This window comes from Mesoplodon densirostris, chromosome X (genome assembly GCF_025265405.1).
Source record: "Mesoplodon densirostris isolate mMesDen1 chromosome X, mMesDen1 primary haplotype, whole genome shotgun sequence".
In the NCBI taxonomy this organism is placed as follows: domain Eukaryota; kingdom Metazoa; phylum Chordata; class Mammalia; order Artiodactyla; family Ziphiidae; genus Mesoplodon; species Mesoplodon densirostris.
In genome coordinates this window covers 80,421,468-80,441,689 of record NC_082681.1, presented here as the reverse complement: position 1 = coordinate 80,441,689, position 20,222 = coordinate 80,421,468, and positions in this window count along the sequence as shown.

Genomic DNA, 20,222 nt, shown 5'->3' with positions numbered 1-20,222 from the left:
AAAAACGTAGACTTTTGGAATGTGTTAAAATTTAAGTTGCTATCAACAGAAAATAGACTGTTATATACGTAGCATGTTATATATGAATCTTATAGTACATACATAAAAGAAAATGAGAAAGGAATCAAAACTTAACACTAAAGAAAGTCATCAAGCCACAAGTACCAAACAGAAGTTACAGACTGCATATGGAACAGTCTCCAGAATAAATCACATGTTAGGTCACAAAACAAGTCTCAGTAAATTCAAGAAGATTAAATTCATATTAAGCATCTTTTCAGACCTTGAGAAAGAGAAGAAAACAGAGATGAACTTCAAAAACACCTAGAAAATAATTAACAAAATGACAATAACCTCGTACCCATCAATAATGACTTTAAATGTAAATGAGTTAAATCTGCCAATCAAAAGACATAGAATGGCTGAATGGATTAAAAAAAAAAAAAGACTCATCTATGTTCTCCCTGCAAGAGACTCACGTCAGAAGTAAGGACATACACAGACTGAAAGTGTAGGAAAGGAGAAATATATTCCATATAAATGGAAATTAAAAAAGCCTGGTCCAGTAGGTAAGACCGTGCTCCCAATAAAGGGGGCCTGGGTTCAATCCCTGGTTAGGGAACTAGATCCCACATGCATGCCACAAGTAAAAGTCAGCATGCCGCAACTAAGAAATCTGCATGCAGCAACTAAGAGTCCGCATGCTGCAACTAAGAAGCCCACATGCCACAACTAAAAGATTCTGTATGCCACAACTAAAGATCCCGCATGCCGGAGGGAGTCCGGGAAAACTCTGGAGCTGCCGAAGAGGCAGGAGACTTTTTCTTCCCTCTTGGTTTCCTGGTGCGCGAGGAGAGGGAATTAAGAGCGCCGCGTAAAGGAGCTCCAGAGACGGGCACGAGTCGCGGCTGAAAGCGCCGAGCCCAGAGACGGGCGTGGGACGCTGGGGCTGCTGCTGCCACCGCCAAGAAGCCTGTGTGTGAGCGCAGGTCACTGTCCACACCGCCCTTCCGGGAGCCTGTGCAGCCTGCCACTGCCGGGTTCCCGGGATCCAGGGGCGGCTTCCCTGAGAGAACGCACGGCGCGCCTCGGGCTGGTGCAACGTCACGCCGACGTCTGCCGCTGCAGGCTCGCCCCGCACTCCGTGCCCCTCCCTCCCGCCCGGCCTGAGTGAGCCAGAGCCCCCGAAGAGGCTGCTCCTTTAACCCTGTCCTGTCTGAGCGAAGAACAGACGCCCTCCGGCGACCTACACGCAGAGGCGGGGCCAAATCCAAAGCTGAGACCCAGGAGCTGTGAGAACAAAGAGAAAGGGAAACCTCTCCCAGCAGCCTCAGAAGCAGCGGATTAAAGCTCCACAATCAACTTGATGTACCCTGCATCTGTGGAATACATGAATAGACAACAAATCATCCCAAATTGAGGAGCCAGGAGTCAGTGCTGTGCCTCTGAGGTGGGAGAGCCAACTTCAGGACACTGGTCCACAAGAGACCTCCCAGCTTCACATAATATCAAACGGCGAAAATCTTCCAGAGATCTCCATCTCCACACCAGCACCCAGCTTCACTCAACGACCAGCAAGCTACAGTGCTGGACACCCTATGCCAAACAACTAGCAAGACAGGAACACAACGCCACCCACTAGCAGAGAGGTGGCCTAAAATCATAATAAGGCCACAGACACCCCAAAACACACAACCAGACGTGGACCTGCCCACCAGAAAGACAAGATCCAGCCTCATCCACCGGAACACAGGCAGTAGTCCCCTCCACCAAGAAGCCTACACAACCCACTAAACCAACCTTAGCCACTGGGGACAGACACCAAAAACAACGGGAACTACGAACCTGCAGCCTGCAAAAAGGAGACCCCAAACACAGTAACATAAGCAAAATGAGAAGACAGAAAAACACACAGCAGGAGAAGGAGCAAGATAAAAACCCACCAGACCTAACAAATGAAGAGGTAATAGGCAGTCTACCTGAAAAAGAATTCAGAATAATGATGGTAAAGATGATCCAAAATCTTGGAAATAGAATAGACAAAATGCAAGAAACAGTTAACAAGGACCTAGAAGAACTAAAGATGAATCAAGCATCGATTAAAAACACAATAAATGAAATAAAAAATACTCTAGATGGGATCAATAGCAGAATAACTGAGGCAGAAGAACGGATAAATGAGGTGGAAGATAAAATAGTGGAAATAACTGCTGCAGAGCAAAATAAAGAAAAAAGAATGAAAAGAACAGAGGACAGTCTCAGAGACCTCTGGGACAACATTAAACGCACCAACATTCGAATTATAGGGGTTCCAGAAGAAGAAGAGAAAAAGAAAGGGACTGAGAAAATATTTGAAGAGATTATAGTTGAAAACTTCCCTAATATGGGAAAGGAAATAGTTAATCAAGTCCAGGAGGCACAGAGAGTCCCATACAGAATAAATCCAAGGAGAAATACACCAAGACACATATTAATCAAACTGTCAAAAATTAAACACAAAGAAATCATATTAAAAGCAGCAAGGCAAAAACAACAAATAACACACAAGGGAATCCCCATCAGGATCACAGCTGATCTCTCAGCAGAAACTCTACAAGCCAGAAGGGAGTGGCAGGACATAATTAAAGGGATGAAGGAGAAAAACCTGCAACCAAGATTACTCTACCCAGCAAGGATCTCATTCAGATTTGATGGAGAAATTAAAACCTTTACAGACAAGCAAAAGCTGAGAGAGTTCAGCACCACCAAACCAGCTTTACAACAAATGCTAAAGGAACTTCTCTAGGCAAGAAACACAACAGAAGGAAAAGAACTACAATAACAAACCCAAAACAATTAAGAAAATGGGAATAGGAACATACATATCAATAATTACCTTAAATGTAAATGGACTAAATGCTCCCACCAAAAGACACAGACTAGCTGAATGGATACAAAAACAAGACCCATATATATGCTGTCTACAAGAGACCCACTTCAGACCTAGAGACACATACAGACTGAAAGTAAGGGGATGGAAAAAGATATTCCATGCAAATGGAAACCAAAAGAAAGCTGGAGTAGCAATTCTCATATCAGACAAAATACACTTTAAAATAAAGACTACTAGAAGAGACAAAGAAGGACACTACATAATGATCAAGGGATCAATCCAAAAGAAGATATAACAATTGTAAATATTTATGCACCAAACATAGGAGCACCCCAATACATAAGGGAAATATTAACAGCCATAAAAGGAGAAATCGACAGTAACACAATCATAGTAGGGGACTTTAACACCCCACTTTCACCAATGGACAGGTCATCCAAAATGAAAATAAATAAGGAAACACAAGCTTTAAATGATACATTAAACAAGATGGACTTAATTGATATTTATAGGACATTCCATCCAAAAACAACAGAATACACATTTTTCTCAAGTGCTCATGGAACATTCTCCAGGATAGATCATATCTTGGGTCACAAATCAAGCCTTGGTAAATTTAAGAAAATTGAAATTGTATCAAGTATCTTTTCCGACCACAATGCTATGAGACTAGATATCAATTACAGGAAAAGAGCTGTAAAACATACAAACACATGGAGGCTAAACAATACACTACTTAATAACGAAGTGATCACTGAAGAAATCAAAGAGGAAATTAAAAAATACCTAGAAACAAATGACAATGGAGACACTACGACCCAAAACCTATGGGATGCAGCAAAAGCAGTTCTAAGAGGGAAGTTTATGGCAATACAATCCCACCTTAAGAAACAGGAAACATCTCGAATAAACAACCTAACCTTGCACCTAAAGCAATTAGAGAAAGAAGAACAAAAACATCCCAAAGTTAGCAGAAGGAAGGAAATCATAAAGATCAGATCAGAAATAAATGAAAAAGAAATGAAGGAAACGATAGCAAAGATCAATAAAACTAAAAGCTGGTTCTTTGAGAAGATAAACAAAATTGATAAACCATTAGCCAGACTCATCAAGAAAAAAAGGGAGAAGACTCAAATCAATAGAATTAGAAATGAAAAAGGAGAAGTAACAACTGACACTGCAGAAATACAAAAGATCATGAGAGATTACTATAAGCAACTCTATGCCAATAAAATGGACAACCTGGAAGAAATGGACAAATTCTTAGAAATGCACAACCTGCCAAGACTGAATCAGGAAGAAATAGAAAATATGAACAGACCAATCACAAGCACTGAAATTGAAACTGTGATCAAAAATCTTCCGACAAACAAAAGCCCAGGACCAGATGGCTTCACAGGCGAATTCTATCAAGCATTTAGAGAAGAGCTAACATCTATCCTTCTCAAACTCTTCCAAAATATAGCAGAGGGAGGAACACTCCCAAACTCAATCTATGAGGCCACCATCACCTTGATACCAAAACCAGACAAGGATGTCACAAAGAAAGAAAACTACAGGCCAATATCACTGATGAACATAGATGCAAAAATCCTCAACAAAATACTAGCAAACAGAATCCAACAGCACATTAAAAGGATCATACACCATGATCAAGTGGGGTTTATTCCAGGAATGCAAGGATTCTTCAATATACGCAAATCAATCAACGTGATACACCATATTAACAAACTGAAGGAGAAAAACCATATGATCATCTCAATAGATGCAGAGAAAGCTTTTGACAAAATTCAACACCCATTTATGATAAAAACCCTGCAGAAAGTAGGCATAGAGGGAACTTTCCTCAACATAATAAAGGCCATATATGACAAACCCACAGCCAGCATCGTCCTCAATGGTGAAAAACTGAAACCATTTCCACTAAGATCAGGAACAAGACAAGGTTGCCCACTCTCACCACTCTTATTCAACATAGTTTTGGAAGTTTTAGCCACAGCAATCAGAGAAGAAAAGGAAATAAAAGGAATCCAAATGGGAAAAGAAGAAGTAAAGCTGTCACTGTTTGCAGATGACATGATACTATACATAGAGAATCCTAAAGATGCTACCAGAAAACTACTAGAGCTAATCAATGAATTTGGTAAAGTTGCAGGATACAAAATTAATGCACAGAAATCTCTGGCATTCCTATATACTAATGATGAAAAATCTGAAAGTGAAATCAAGGAAACACTCCCATTTACCATTGCAACAAAAAGAATAAAATATCTAGGAATAAACCTACCTAAGGAGACAAAAGACCTATATGCAGAAAATTATAAGACACTGATGAAAGAAATTAAAGATGATACAAATAGATGGAGAGATGTACCATGTTCTTGGATTGGAAGAATCAACATTGTGAAAATGACTCTACTACCCAAAGCAATCTACAGATTCAATGCAATCCCTATCAAACTACCAATGGCATTTTTCACAGAACTAGAACAAAAAATTTCACAATTTGTATGGAAACACAAAAGACCCCGAATAGCCAAAGCAATCTTGAGAACGAAAAATGGAGCTGGAGGAATCAGGCTCCCTGACTTCAGACTATACTACAAAGCTACAGTAATCAAGACAGTATGGTACTGGCACAAAAACAGAAATATAGATCAATGGAACAGGATAGAAAGCCCAGAGATAAACCCACGGACATATGGTCACCTTATCTTTGATAAAGGAGGCAGGAATGTACAGTGGAGAAAGGACAGTCTCTTCAATAAGTGGTGCTGGGAAAACTGGACAGGGACATGTAAAAGTATGAGATTAGATCACTCCCTAACACCATACACAAAAATAAGCTCAAAATGGATTAAAGACCTAAATGTAAGGCCAGACACTATCAAACTCCTAGAGGAAAACATAGGCAGAACACTCTATGACATAAATCACAGCAAGATCTTTTTTGACCCACCTCCTAGAGAAATGGAAATAAAGACAAAAATAAACACATGGGACCTAATGAAACTTCAAAGCTTTTGCACAGCAAAGGAAACCATAAACAAGACGAAAAGACAACCCTCAGAATGGGAGAAAATATTTGCAAATGAAGCAACTGACAAAGGATTAATCTCCAAAATTTATAAGCAGCTCATGCAGCTCAATAGCAAAAAAACAAACAACCCAATCCAAAAATGGGCAGAAGACCTAAATAGACATTTCTCCACAGAAGATATACAGACTGCCAACAAACACATGAAAGGATGCTCAACATCTTTACTCATTAGAGAAATGCAAATCAAAACTACAATGAGATATCATCTCACACCAGTCAGAATGGCCATCATCAAAAAATCTAGAAACAATAAATGCTGGAGAGGGTGTGGAAAAAAGGGAACACTCTTGCACTGCTGGTGGGAATGTGAATTTTTACAGCCACTATGGAGAACGGTATGGAGGTTCCTTAAAAAACTACAAATAGAACTACCATATGACCCAGCAATCCCACTACTGGGCATATACCCTGAGAAAATCATAATTCAAAAAGAGACATGTACCAAAATGTTCATAGCAGCCCTATTTACAATAGCCCGGAGATGGAAACAACCTAAGTGTCCATCATCGGATGAATGGGTAAAGAAGATGTGGCACATATATACAATGGAATATTACTCAGCCATAAAAAGAAATGAAATTGAGCTATTTGTAATGAGGTGGATGGACCTAGAGTCTGTCATACAGAGTGAAGTAAGTCAGAAAGAGAAAGACAAATACTGTATGCTGACACATATATATGGAATTTAAGAAAAAAAAATGTCATGAAGAACATAGGGGTAAGACAGGAATAAAGACACAGACCTACTAGAGCATGGACTTGAGGATATGGGGAGGGGGAAGGGTAAGCTGTGACAAAGTGAAAGAGTGGCATGGACATATATACACTACCAAACATAAGGTAGATAGCTAGTGGGAAGCAGCCGCATAGCACAGGGAGATCAGCTCGGTTCTTTGTGACCGCCTGGAGGGGTGGGATAGGGAGGGTGGGAGGGAGATGCAAAAGGGAGGGGATATGGGAACATATGTATATGTATAACTGATTAAATTTGTAAAATAAAATAAAATTAAAAATCTAAAAAAAAAAAAAAAAAGATCCCGCATGCCACAACGAAGATCCCTCATGCCGCAAATAAGACCCAGCACAGCCAAAATAAATAAATGAATAATTAGATAAATAAATAAATATTTTTAAAAAGGCTTTTTTAAAATACTGTAATAACAGACAAAGAAGGTCATTACATAATAATAAAGGGGTCAAACCAGCAAGAAGATATAACATTTATATGTATATATTCACCCAATGTAGGAGCACCAAAATACATAAAACAAATATTAACAGACCTAAAAGGAGAAATTGATAGCAACAGAATAATAGTAGGGTACTTTAACACCCCACTAACATCAATGGATAGGACATCCAGACTGAAAAAATCAATAAGGAAACGTTGGCCTTAAATGGCACATTAGATCATATTGCTTAATATATATATATATATATAGGACATTCCACCGAAAAGCAGCAGAGTACACATTCTTCTCAACTGCATATGGAACATTCTCCAGAGTATATCACGTGTTAGGTCACAGAACAAGTCTCAATAAATTCAAGATTAGTTTCATATCACGCATATTTTCAGACCTCAATGGTGAGAAACTAGAAATCATTTACAAGAAGAAACTGGAAAAACCACAAAAATGTGGAGATTAAACAACATGCTATTAAACAACAAATGGGTCATTGAATTAAACAAAGGAGAAATTTTAAAAATACCTAGAAACAAATGAAAAAGAAATATGATATACCAAATTTTATGGGATGCAGCAAAAGCGTTTCTAAGAAGAAAGTTCATATCAATAGAGGTCTACTTCAAGAAACAAGAAAGACTCAAATAAACAATCTAACCTTACACCTAAAGAAACTAGAAAAAGAAGAACAAATGTAGGCCAAAGTCAGTAGAAGGAAGGAAATAATAAAGATCGGAGCAAAAATAAATGAAATGGAGATTAAAAGACAACAGAAAAGATCAATGAAACTAAGACCTGGTTCTTTGAAAAGATAAACCAAAGTGACAAACTATCAGCTAGACTCACCAAGAAAAAAAGTGAGAAGACTCAAATAAATAAAATCAGAAATGAAAGAGAAGTTACAACTGATATCACAGAAATATAAAGGATCATAAGAGACTACTATGAACAATCATATGCCAACAAATTGGACAACCTAGAAGAAATAGGTAAATTCCTAGAAGCATACAACTTCCCAAGAATGAATCATGAAGAAATAATAGAAAATCTGAACAGACTGATTACTAGTAAGGAGATTGAATCAGTAATAAAAAAACAAACAAACATAAAAACAAAAAACTTCCAACAAACATAAGTCCTGGACCAGATGGCTTCACTGGTGAATTCTACCAGACATTCAAAGAAGATTTAATACCTACCCTTCTCAAACACTTCCAAAACATTGAAAAGTACATGCTGCCAAACTCATATTATGAGGCCAGCATTTCTCTGATACCAAAAACAGAAAAAGACACCACAAAAAGAGAAAATTACAGGCCAATAGCACTAATGAGCATAGATGCAAAAATCTTCAACAAAATATTAGCAAACCGAATTTTAAAATACATTAAGAGGATCACACACTATGATCAAGTGGGATTTATTCTGTGAATGCAGGATGGTTCAACATCCACAAACCAATCAATGTGATACACCACATTAACAAAATGAAATATAAAAATTACATAATCATCTCAATAGATGCAGAAAAAGCATTTCGCAAAATTCAACATCCATTTATAATAAAGACTCTCAACAAAGTGGGTACAGAAAGAATGTACCTCAAGATAATAAGGGCCATTATGAGAAACCCACAGCAAATATCATACTCAACAGCAAAAAGCTGAAAGCATTTCCTGTAAGATCAGGAGTAAGTCAAGGATGCCCACTCTCCCCATTTTTATTCAACATAGTACTGGAAGTCCTAGTCACAGTATTAAGACAAGAAAAAGAAATAAAAGGCATCCAAAAGGAAAGGAAGAAGTAGAACTGTCACTACTTGCAGATGACATGATATAGAAAACCCTAAAAACTACACCAAAGAAAACTGTTAGAAATAATAATTGAATTCAACAAAGGTGCAGGAAACAAAATTAATATACAAATCTATTGCATTTTTATACACTAAACATAAATTATACATCAGAAAGAGAAATCAAGAAAACAATCTCATTTACAATTGCATCAAAAAGAATAAAGTACCTAGAAATAAATTAAGCCAAGAGGTGAAAGCCCTGTATACTGAAATCTGTAAGACATCAGTGAAAGAAACTGAAGACACAAATAAATGGAAAGATATTCTGTGCTCATGGATTGGAAAAATTAATATTGCTAAAATATCAATGCTACCCAAAGCAATCTACAGGTTCAATGTAATTCTTGTCAAAATTCCAGTGGAATTTTCCACAGAACTAGAGCAAATATTGATAATTCTAAAATTCGTATGGAGCCACAAAAGATCATGAATAGCTAAAGCAATCTTGAGAAAGAAGAGCAAAGTTGGAGGTATCATGCTCCCTGGTTTCAAACTATTCAAACTAAATATATTACAAAGCTATAGTATTCAAAACAGTATGGTATTGGTATAAAACCAGACACGTAGATCAATAGAGCAGAATAGAGAGTTCAGAAATAAAAACACACATAAATGGCAATTACTTTACAACAGAGGAAACAAGAATATATGATGGAGAAAGGATAATCTCTTCAATAAATGGTGTTGGGAAAATGGGACAACTACACACAAAAGAATGAAACTGGACCATCATCTTACACAATCCACAAAAATTAACTCAAAATGGATTAAAGACTTGGATGTAAGATCTGAAACTGTAAAACTCCCAGAAGAAAAAAATAGGCAGTAAGTTCCCTGACATAGCTTTTTGCAATTTTTTAAAAATCTGACTCCAAAGGCAAGGGCAACAAAAGTGAAAATAAACAAATGGGACTATATCAAACTAAAAAGTTTCTGCACAGCACAGGAAACCATCCACAAAACAAAAAGGTAACCTACTGAATGGGAGGAGATATTTGCAAATCATATATCTGATAAGGTGTTAATATCTAATATCCGAAATACAAAAAGAACACATACAAGTCAAAGCAAAACCCCAAATAATCCAATTTAAAAATGGACAGAGGATTTGAATAGACATTTTTTCAAAGAAGACATACAAATGGCCAACAGGAACATGAAAAGATGATCAACCTCACTAATCATCAGGGAAATGCAAATCAAAACCACAATGAGATATCACTTCACACTTGTTAGAATGGCTATCATCAAAAAGACAAGAAATACCAAGGGTTGACAAGGATGTAGAGAAAATGAAACCCTCATAAATTGTTGGTGGGAATGTAAATTGACACAACCACTATGCAAAACCGTATGGAAGTTCCTCAAAAAATTAAAAATATAACTACCATAAGATCCAGCAATTCCATTCTGTGTTTCTATCTGAAGAAAACAAAACCACTGATTCAAGAAGATATATGCACCCCTATGATCATTGTAGCATTATTCACAATAGCCAAGAATGGAAACAATCTAACTATGGTATGAATATAACAGAATACTACTTACCCATAACAGAGAAATAAATCTTGCTATTTATAAGAACATGGATGAACTTTCAGAGTACTATGCTAACTGAAATAAGTCAGACAGAGAAAGACAAATACCACATGATTTCACTTATATGTGGAATCTTAAAAAGAAAACAAACAGAACAAAACAAAACCCAGACTCATAGATACAGAGAACAGATTGATGGTTGCGAGAGGGCAGAGTGGTGGAGGATGAGTAAAATAGGTGAGGAAGATTAATAGGTACAAGCTTTCAGTTATAAAATAAATAAGTCAAGGGGTGTAATTACAGCATGGGGAATACAGTCAATAATATTGTTTTAACTTCGTATTGTGACAGATGGAAAATAAACTTATTGTGGTGATCATTTCACAATGTATACAAGTGTTGAATCACTATGTTGTACAGAGGAAACTAATACAACATTGTATTTCAAATATACTTCAATAGAAAAAAGAACACACAAAATAAGAATTTATAATTAAACATGGAAACATTACTCCATTTAGCTCCCTTTACTTTCCTCACATTTAAGACAGTGAGAATCAGACAGTGTGATATTTTTGTTTCAATCAACAAATATGATATAGAAAACTCATGAGGATAGTCTATCATATGTACCTATATTTCTGCTCTTTCTGTTGTTCTTCCTTCTTTCCTTCCTTCTTTCCTTCCTTCCTTCCTTCTTTCCTTCCTACTGCTCTAAGATTCCTTCTTTTATCATCTCCTTTCTGTTTGAAGAACTTACTTTAGCAATCCTTTATGGGGAAGTCTACTAGTGACCAATTAGTTCAGTCATTTTTCATATGAAAATGTCTTTATTTCCCCTTATTCATGACAGATGGTTTCAGATGAGAAATCTACTATAATTCAAATTGGTGTTACCATATAGGTAATGTGTCATTTCTCTGCCCCTTTCAGGCTTTTTTCTTTGTCATTACTTTCCAGAAATTTCATTATGATATGTCTCAATGTGAACTTTTTGGGGAGAGTGGTATCTTTTGAGGTTTTCTCAGCTTCTGGAAAGTTTTTAGCCAGAGTATTGTTCAAATACTATTTCAATACCACTCTCTTTCTCCTCTCTTTCTGGGACTACAATGATACCTATGTCTGATTTTTGTTATTGTCCCACAGGTATGTGAGTCTGTTCATTTTTTTCTATTTTGTCTCTATTGTTCAGATTGGGTAAATTCTATTGACCTGTGCTCAAGTTCACTGATTCTATCCTCTGTCATTTCCACTGTACTATTGACCCCATCTAGCAAATATTTAATTTCTATTATTGCATTTTTTCATTTTATAAAATCTGGTTCTTTTTTTTTTTTTTTTTTTTTGCGGTACACAGGCCTCTCACTGTTGTGGCCTCTCCCGTTGCGGAGCACATGCTCCAGACGAGCAGGCTCAGTGGCCATGGCTCACGGGCCTAGCCGCTCCACCCCATGTGGGATCTTCCCAGACCGGGGCACGAACCCGTGTCCCCTGCATCAGCAGGCGGACTCCCAACCACTGCACCACCAGGGAAGCCCCTAACATCTTTATTGGAGTATAATTGCTTTACAGTGGTGTGTTAGTTTCTGCTTTATAACAAAGTGAATCAGTTATACATATACATAACTCCCCATATCTCTTCCCTCTTGTGTCTCCCTCCCTCCAACCCTCCCTATCCCACCCCTCTAGGTGGTCACAAAGCATGGGGAGGGGGAAGGGTAAGCTGGGACAAAGTGAGAGAGTGGCATGGACATATATATACACTACCAAATGTAAAATAGATAGCTAGTGGGAAGCAGCCGCATAGCACAAGGAGATCAGCTCGGTGCTTTGTGCCTTTTTTTTTTTTTTTAAACAGCATCTGGTTCTGTTTTAAATAACTTCTATTTCTTTGCTGAGATACTCTACGTTTTCATTTGTTTGAAGATAATTTTTAATTGCTGGTTGAAGCATTTTTATGATGGTTGCTCTAAAATCCTTATCAGATAATTCCAAAATCTGATTCATGTCAGTTTTCCATCTGCTGATTGTCTTTTCTTGCTAAAGTTTTGGCTTTCCTAGATCTTGTTATGAAGGATATTTTTTTTATTGTTTCCTAGGCATTTTATCTATTATTTTAAGAGACTCTGGGTCCAATTTAATTTTTTTTATTTTAGCAGGCAATCATTCGGTTTAGGTATAGCACACAGGTCTTAGCCTACTTTTGTGAACTCTGATTCCAATCAAATTTAATTTTAGAGTCTTTGAGGTGTTATTTTTATCTGCTTGGTTTATTTGGTGTTGCTGGAACTTCCACTGGTTTCTGCTGGGGATGCTGAGTAGGCAGAAGAACTTTCTCCAGGCCATCCCACAAGGATAAAGAGTGCCTCCTGGACCAGGCCACTTGCTGTGGTGGGGTCCCCCTTGCCCCTGCCATTCAGCTACCTAGTTTCTATTGATGGGGAATTGGAGTACCAGGCTTGATGGGAAAGGAGAACACTTCTTCTAGCCCCTTAACTTCAGTGGGTCTTTCAACTGACTTCCCCTGTTGGTGCTGCCAGTTTTACCTGGGGTTGTCATCAGGATTCCCATTCCATCTTGGGGAAGAGTGAGTCTACCTGGGCCACATTTTGTTGCTAGGTAGGGGGTCAGTAGACATTAGTCTTAGGTAGCCTTCTTCTTTTGGGTTGGATCATAAAATGTTCAGTTGAGTTTTCCTCCAATCAGTTCCTCTCCTCTTTCCACCTTTCAGGATCCCCCCCCACTTTTTTTAACATCTTTATTGGAGTATAATTGCTTTACAGTGTTGTGTTAGTTTCTGCTGTATAACAAAGTGAATCAGCTATATGTATATATATATCCCCATATTCCCTCCCTCTTGCGCCTCACTCCCACCCTCCCTATCCCACCCCTCTAGGTGGTCACAAAGCACTGAGCTGATCTCCCTGTGATATGCAGCTGCTTCCCACTAGCTATCTATTTTACATTTGGTAGTGTATATATGTTCATGCCACTCTCTCACTTTGTCACAGCTTACCCTTCCCCCTCCCCGGGTCCTCAAGTCCATTCTCCATGTCTGTGTTTTTACTCCTGTCCTGCCCCTAGGTTCATCAGAACCTTTTTTTTTTTTTTTAGATTCCATGTATATGTGTTAGCATACGGCATTTGTTTTTCTCTTTCTGTCTTACTTCACTCTGTATGACAGACTCTAGGTCCATCCACCTCACTACAAATAATTCGATTTCATTTCTTTTTATGGTTGAGTAATATTCCATTGTATATATGTACCACATCTTCTTTATCCATTCATCTGTTGATGGACACTTAGGTTGCTTCCATGTCCTGGCTATTATAAATAGTGCTGCAATGAACATTGTGGTACATGTCTCTATTCTCTTTTGATTGTCCCTTGCATTATTTCTTGGATTTATGTTACCATTGAGTTTACATCACCCTGTCCAGGAGAATCAAGTCAATGCCATCTTAGACAACTATTTTTAACTATTTCTACTTTTTAATTTATTTATTTTTTGTTGAGATCCAATCATTACAGCTATCTTTTTCTTTTTCAGTTTATAAAAAAAAATATTTAAAGTCCTTGCTTACCATTCCAACATTTGGCATATCTCATGTTAGTTTATATTGACTTCTGTTTCTCTTGACACTGGGTCACATTTTCTTGTTTTTTCACATGTCCACTAATTTTTGTTTTATCTTTGACCTTATGAATTATACAGTGTAGAGACTGCAGACTTTGTTTTGTCCTCTCAAGAGTGTTGATTTTTGTTCTAGTGGGCAAATAAGTCAAATAACATTGAAATTGTGGGGGCCTGGTTATATGTATCTTTTAGGGTGGATCTATTTCAATTTTGTTCTTACTCTACAGGTAAGCCCCTACATCCTTGGGCATAGTCTTTACTCCAAAGTCAAGAGTTTTCTAGGATTTCAATGGAAAGTCTGGGATATTTACAAAGAGATATTTACCCCTTTTACTTGGTAGCACTCAGACTCTAAACTCTGTCTTCCCTGCAGTGAACAATAGCTGAAATCTCTGCTCAGGTTTTTAACCCTTTAGATATTTCATTCTGTGAGGTCCTTGGAGTAGTCTCATGCATGTGAAATTCAGGGTCAAATAGGATTTTAGGGGCTCCCACCACAGTTCCCTTCTACCAGACTTCCGTCCACAATTTTCAGCTGTTGTGGAAAGTCCAAACTCTGTCCTCTGACACTTCAGGCAAAAATAATATGAATTTTGGGAAGAGATCAAGATGGCAAAGTAGGAAGATGCGGAATTCACCTCCCCCAAAAAACACATCAAAAGTACATCTACACGCAAACAATTCCCACTGAAAATTAACTGGAGACTGACAGAAAGACTCCTGTAGAAACAAGGCTATAAGAGTGATCCACAAAGAATTGGGTAGGAAGGGAAGAAAAGCAATCAGGTCGGCACGTGTGGCCCTGGGAGGGGACTCAGAAGAGGAGGGGGATTACTTCCCTGGTGAGTGAGTGGTTAAAGCTACATATTGGGTGCCCCAATCCTGGAGTCCAACACTGGAAAGAAAAGTCCCCTTGGCTGGTTGAAGGGCTGGTTGGACTAACAAAAGGGCTGTGGGAAGTCTGAACTCTGCTTGAGAGGAGTGTACACATGCTTACTTACTCCTCAAACAGGGTGGAGGGGGTGGATTGAAACTGCATGAGATGCTGCCTGGTATCCTGCAACCACCCTAGCACACGACCTAACCTAAGCCAAGCACTCTCTCTGGCCCAACTTGCTTCATGATGGAGCACCACACTGGGGCAATGACTGTAGTGGCCTAAGGAAGAGCTCAGCTGTGAGGGACAAAGGCAGCTCAGACCTGGAGCAGCATCTGAGTGGGGGGGGGCACTCATTATTGAGGCTTACAAAGACAGTGCATCAGAAGTGATCCAGGTATCTGACTGTGAACAGGACTGCCACAGTCCACTCCAGACCCACACCAAGCACCCACACCAACCCCTCTTTTGCCAGCACAGCTCCCCTCTGGGGCAAGTGTGCCAGTGCTGGGAAGGGAGAGAGCACACATTTAGAGGAATACACAAAGGAATACCCATAAGGGCTATCAGCTGGTTTTTCTGTAGAAACTTTGCAGGCCAGAAAGGAATGGCATGATATATTCAAAGTGCTGAAAGGGAAAATTCTACAACCTAGATTACTCTACCCAGCAAGATCATCATTTAGAATTGAGAGAGAGATAAACAACTCAGACAAGCAAAAACTAAAAGAGTTCATCAATACTAAACCCACCCTAAAATAAATGTTAAAACGTCTTCTCTAAGTGGAAAAGAAAAGGCTATAACAATAAGTAAGTATCTATAGGAAAGGAAAAATCTCACTAGTAAAGGCAAATATATAGTAAAGGCTGAGGATCAACCACTTAAGTAAGCTACTACAAATATTAAAAGAAAAAACTTTGGGGCTTCCCTGGTGGTGCAGTTGTTGAGAGTCTGCCTGCCAATGCAGGGGACACGGGTTCGTGCCTTGGTCCGGGAAGATCCCACATGCCGTGGAGCGGCTGGACCCGTGAGCCATGGCCACTGACCCTGCGCGTCTGGAGCCTGTGCTCCACAACGGGAGAGGCCACAACAGTGAGAGGCCCGCATACCACAAAAAAAAAAAAGAAAGAAAAAACTTTGTAAAAATCAACTATAACTCCTATAATTAATAAAGGGATAAACATGAATATGTAAAATATGACATCAAAAAAATGTAGGAGAGGAGGGTAAAAATGTAGATCTTTTAGAGTATGTTTGAACTTAAATGACTACCTATTTTTATTTTTTTATATTTTTTTAGTCTTTTAAGATCAACTGTACATGCATTTAATTTGGAAAGATAAAGAGGTCTTTATATTCAAGAAATAGATTATAAACAACCAGCTGATGTTACACTTTTGGCCATTTTTTAAAAGGTTGTAATTAAGATCTTACATATACCTTTTTATACTTGTGTAAACATTTCCTTCAGATAAAAGTCCTAAAAGATCATTCAGCAAAGAGTGAAAGTATATTTAAAGATTCAATACGCATTGTCAAATGGCTGTCTAGAAAATTTCTCTGAATTTACTTTACTGACCAGAAATGAGAGTGCATATTCCCCCATGTCCTTGCCAAAATTGCTTTTATCATTTTTTATATGGTAGAACTGCTGGGCAAAAATGAAATCTTATTGTTTTAATTTGCATTTTTGATGTCTAGTAAGTTTGAACATTTTCCATAAGTTCCTTATTTTCTCTTTTTATTAGTTATCTTTTTTATACATATTAGTGTATATATGTCAATCCCTATCTCCCAATTCATCCCACCACCACACACCCACTGCTTTCCCCCTTTGGTGTCCATACGTTTTTTCTCTACATCTGTGTCTCTATTTCCGCCTTGCAAACCAGTTCATCTGTACCATTTTTCGAGATTCCACATGTATGCATTAATATATGATATTTGTTTTTCTCTTTCTGACTTACTTCACTCTGTATGACAGTCTCTAGGTCCATCCATGTCTCTACAAATGACCCAATTTCATTCCTTTTTATGGCTGAGTAATATTCCATTGTATATATGCACCACATCTTCTTTATCCATTTGTCTGTCGATGGGCATTTAGGTTGCTTCCATGACCTGGCTATTGTAAATAGTGTGGCAATGAACATCGGGGTGCATGCATCTTTTTGAATTATGGTTTTCTCTGGGTATATGCCCAGTAGTGGGATTGCTGGGTCATATGGTGATTCTATTTTTAGTTTTCTAAGGAACTTCCATACTGTTCTCCATAGTGGCTGTATCAATTTACATTCCCACCAAAAGTGCAGGAGGGTTCCCTTTTCTCCACACCCTCTCCAGCATTTGTTGTTTGCTGACTACCTATTTTTTAAAAGTAGGTATAATTATAGGTCAACATAACTGAACCCCAAGGCAACCACAAATCAAAAAACTACAATAGATACACAAAAAATACAGAGAAAGAATCACAAGCACACCACTAAAAGAAAGTCATTAAACCACAGGGAAGAACCTAAATGAAGAAGCAAAGAACAGAGAAGAACTACAAAAACAACCAGAAAACAAGTAACAAAATCACAATAAGTAAATACCTTTTAATAATCACGTTAAATGTCAATGGACTAAATGCTGCAATTAAAAGATATAGAGTGACTAACTGGATAACAAAAAAAAAATGCCCATCTATATGCTGCTTACAAGAGACTCACTTCAGAGCTAGAGACACACACATATGAAAGTGAGGGGATGGAAAACGATATTTCATGCAAATGGAAATGAAAGAAAGTGGGGTAGCAACACTCATATCAGACAAAATAGACTTTAAAACAAAGTCTATAATAAAAGACAAAGAAGGACATATAAAATGATAAAGGGATCAGTATAAGAAAAGGATATAACATTCATTATCATATATGAACCAAATACAGGAGCACCTAGATATATAAAGCAAACATTAACAGACATAAAGGGAGCAATTGACAATAATACAATGATAGTAGGAGACTTTAACACCCCAGTTGCTTTAATGAACAGATCATTCAGATAGAAAATCAATAAGGGAAGAGTGGTCTTAAATGACACATGATACCAGATGGATTTGATATATAGCTATAGGACATTATATCCAAAAACAGCAGAGTACACATTCTTTTGTAATACACATGGAACGTTCTTCTGGGTAGACCAATGCTAGGCCACAAAACAGATCTCAACAAATTTAAGAGGACAGAAATTATATCAAGAAACTTTTCTGACCACAACAGTATAAAACTAGAAATCAATTACAGAAATAAAAATGGGAAAAGCACAAACACGTGGAGACTAAACAACAGGATGCTAAAACAGTGGGTTGATGAAAAAATCAAATTGGAAATCAGAAAATACGCTGAGATAACTGAAAATGTAAACACAACTTTCCAAAAACTATGGGATGCAGCCAAAGCACTTTTAAGAGGGAAGTTTATAGCAATATAGGCCTATCTCAAGAAACAAGAAAAATCTCAAATAAATAACCTAACCTAACATCTAAAAGAATTAGAAAAGAAGAAAAAAGCCCAAATTCAGAAGAAGGAAGTAATTAGTAAATATCATATAGGAAAAAAATAAGAGACAACCACCCAAAAAATTTTTAAAAAACAAAAAGAAAACCAAAACATGGATTTTTATAAAGATAAACTCAATTGATAAACTTTTCATCAGATTCATCAAGAAAAAAAGAGAGAAGACACAAATAAGCAAAATAAGAAATGAAAGAGGAGAAATCACAACCAATACCACAGGAATATAAAAAAATCATAATACTATGAATGGTTATATGCCAACAAATGGGACAATCTAGAAGAAATAGACAAATTTCTAGAAACATACAACCTTCCCAAACTGAAACAGAAATAGACTGTCTGAACAGAATGATCACTAGTGATAATATTGAACTTATAATAATAATTTTTTAAAACCTTCCAGCAAACAAAAGTCCAAGACCAGATAGCTTCATAGGGGAATTCTACCAAACATATAAAAAAGAGCTAATACCGAGATTGATTCAAGACGGCAGAGTAGAAGGACATGCTCTCACTCCCTCTTTCGAGAACACTGGAATCACAATGAACTGCTGAAAAATCATTGACAGGAAGACACTGGAATTCACCAAAAAAGATACCCCACATGCAAAGACAATGGAGAAGCTGCAATGAGATGGTAGGAGGGGCGCTATAACAATAAAATCAAATCCCATAAGTGCTGGGTGGGTAACTCACAAACTGGAGAACACTTATACCACAGAAGTCCACCCACTGGAGTGAAGGTTCTGAGACCCACATCAGGGTCTGGAAACAGAAGGAGTAATTCTGAGAGAATCAGACTTTGAAAGCTGGCGGGATTTGATTGCACGACTTTGGCAGGACTGGGAGGAACAAAGACTCCACTCTTGGAGGGCACACACAAAGTACTGTGCACATCAGGACCCAGGGGAAGGAGCAGTGACCCCACAGGAGACTGAACCAGACTTACCTGTTAGTGTTGGAGGGTCTCCTGCAGAGGTGGGGGGCAGCTATGGCTCACCAAGGGGCAAGGACACCGGCAGTAGAAGATCTGGGAAGTATTCCTTGGCTTGAGCCTTCCCAGAGTCTGCCATAAGCCCCACCAAAGAGCACGGGTAGGGTCCAGTGTTGGGTCATCTCATGCCAAACAATCAACAGGGAGGGAATCCAGCCACAACCATCAGCAGACAAGTGGATTAAAGTTTTACTGAGCTCTGCCCACCAGAGTAACAGTCAGCTCTACCCTCCACCACTCCCTCCCATCAGGAAACTTCCACAAGCTGCTTAGATAGCCTCATCCACCAGGGGACAGACAGCAGAAGCAAGAAGAACTACAATCCTGCAGCCTGTGGAATAAAAACCACATTCACAGAAAGATAGACAAGATGAAAAGGCAGAGGGCTATGTACCAGATGAAGGCACAAGATAAAACACAAGAAAAACAACTAAATGAAATGGAGATAGGCAAACTTCCAGAAAAAGAATTCAGAATAATGATAGTGAAGATGATCCAGGACCTCGGAAAAAGAATGGAGGCAAAGATCGAGAAGATTCAAGAAATCTTTAACAAAGATCTAGAAGAATTATAGAACAAACTAACAGAGATGAACAA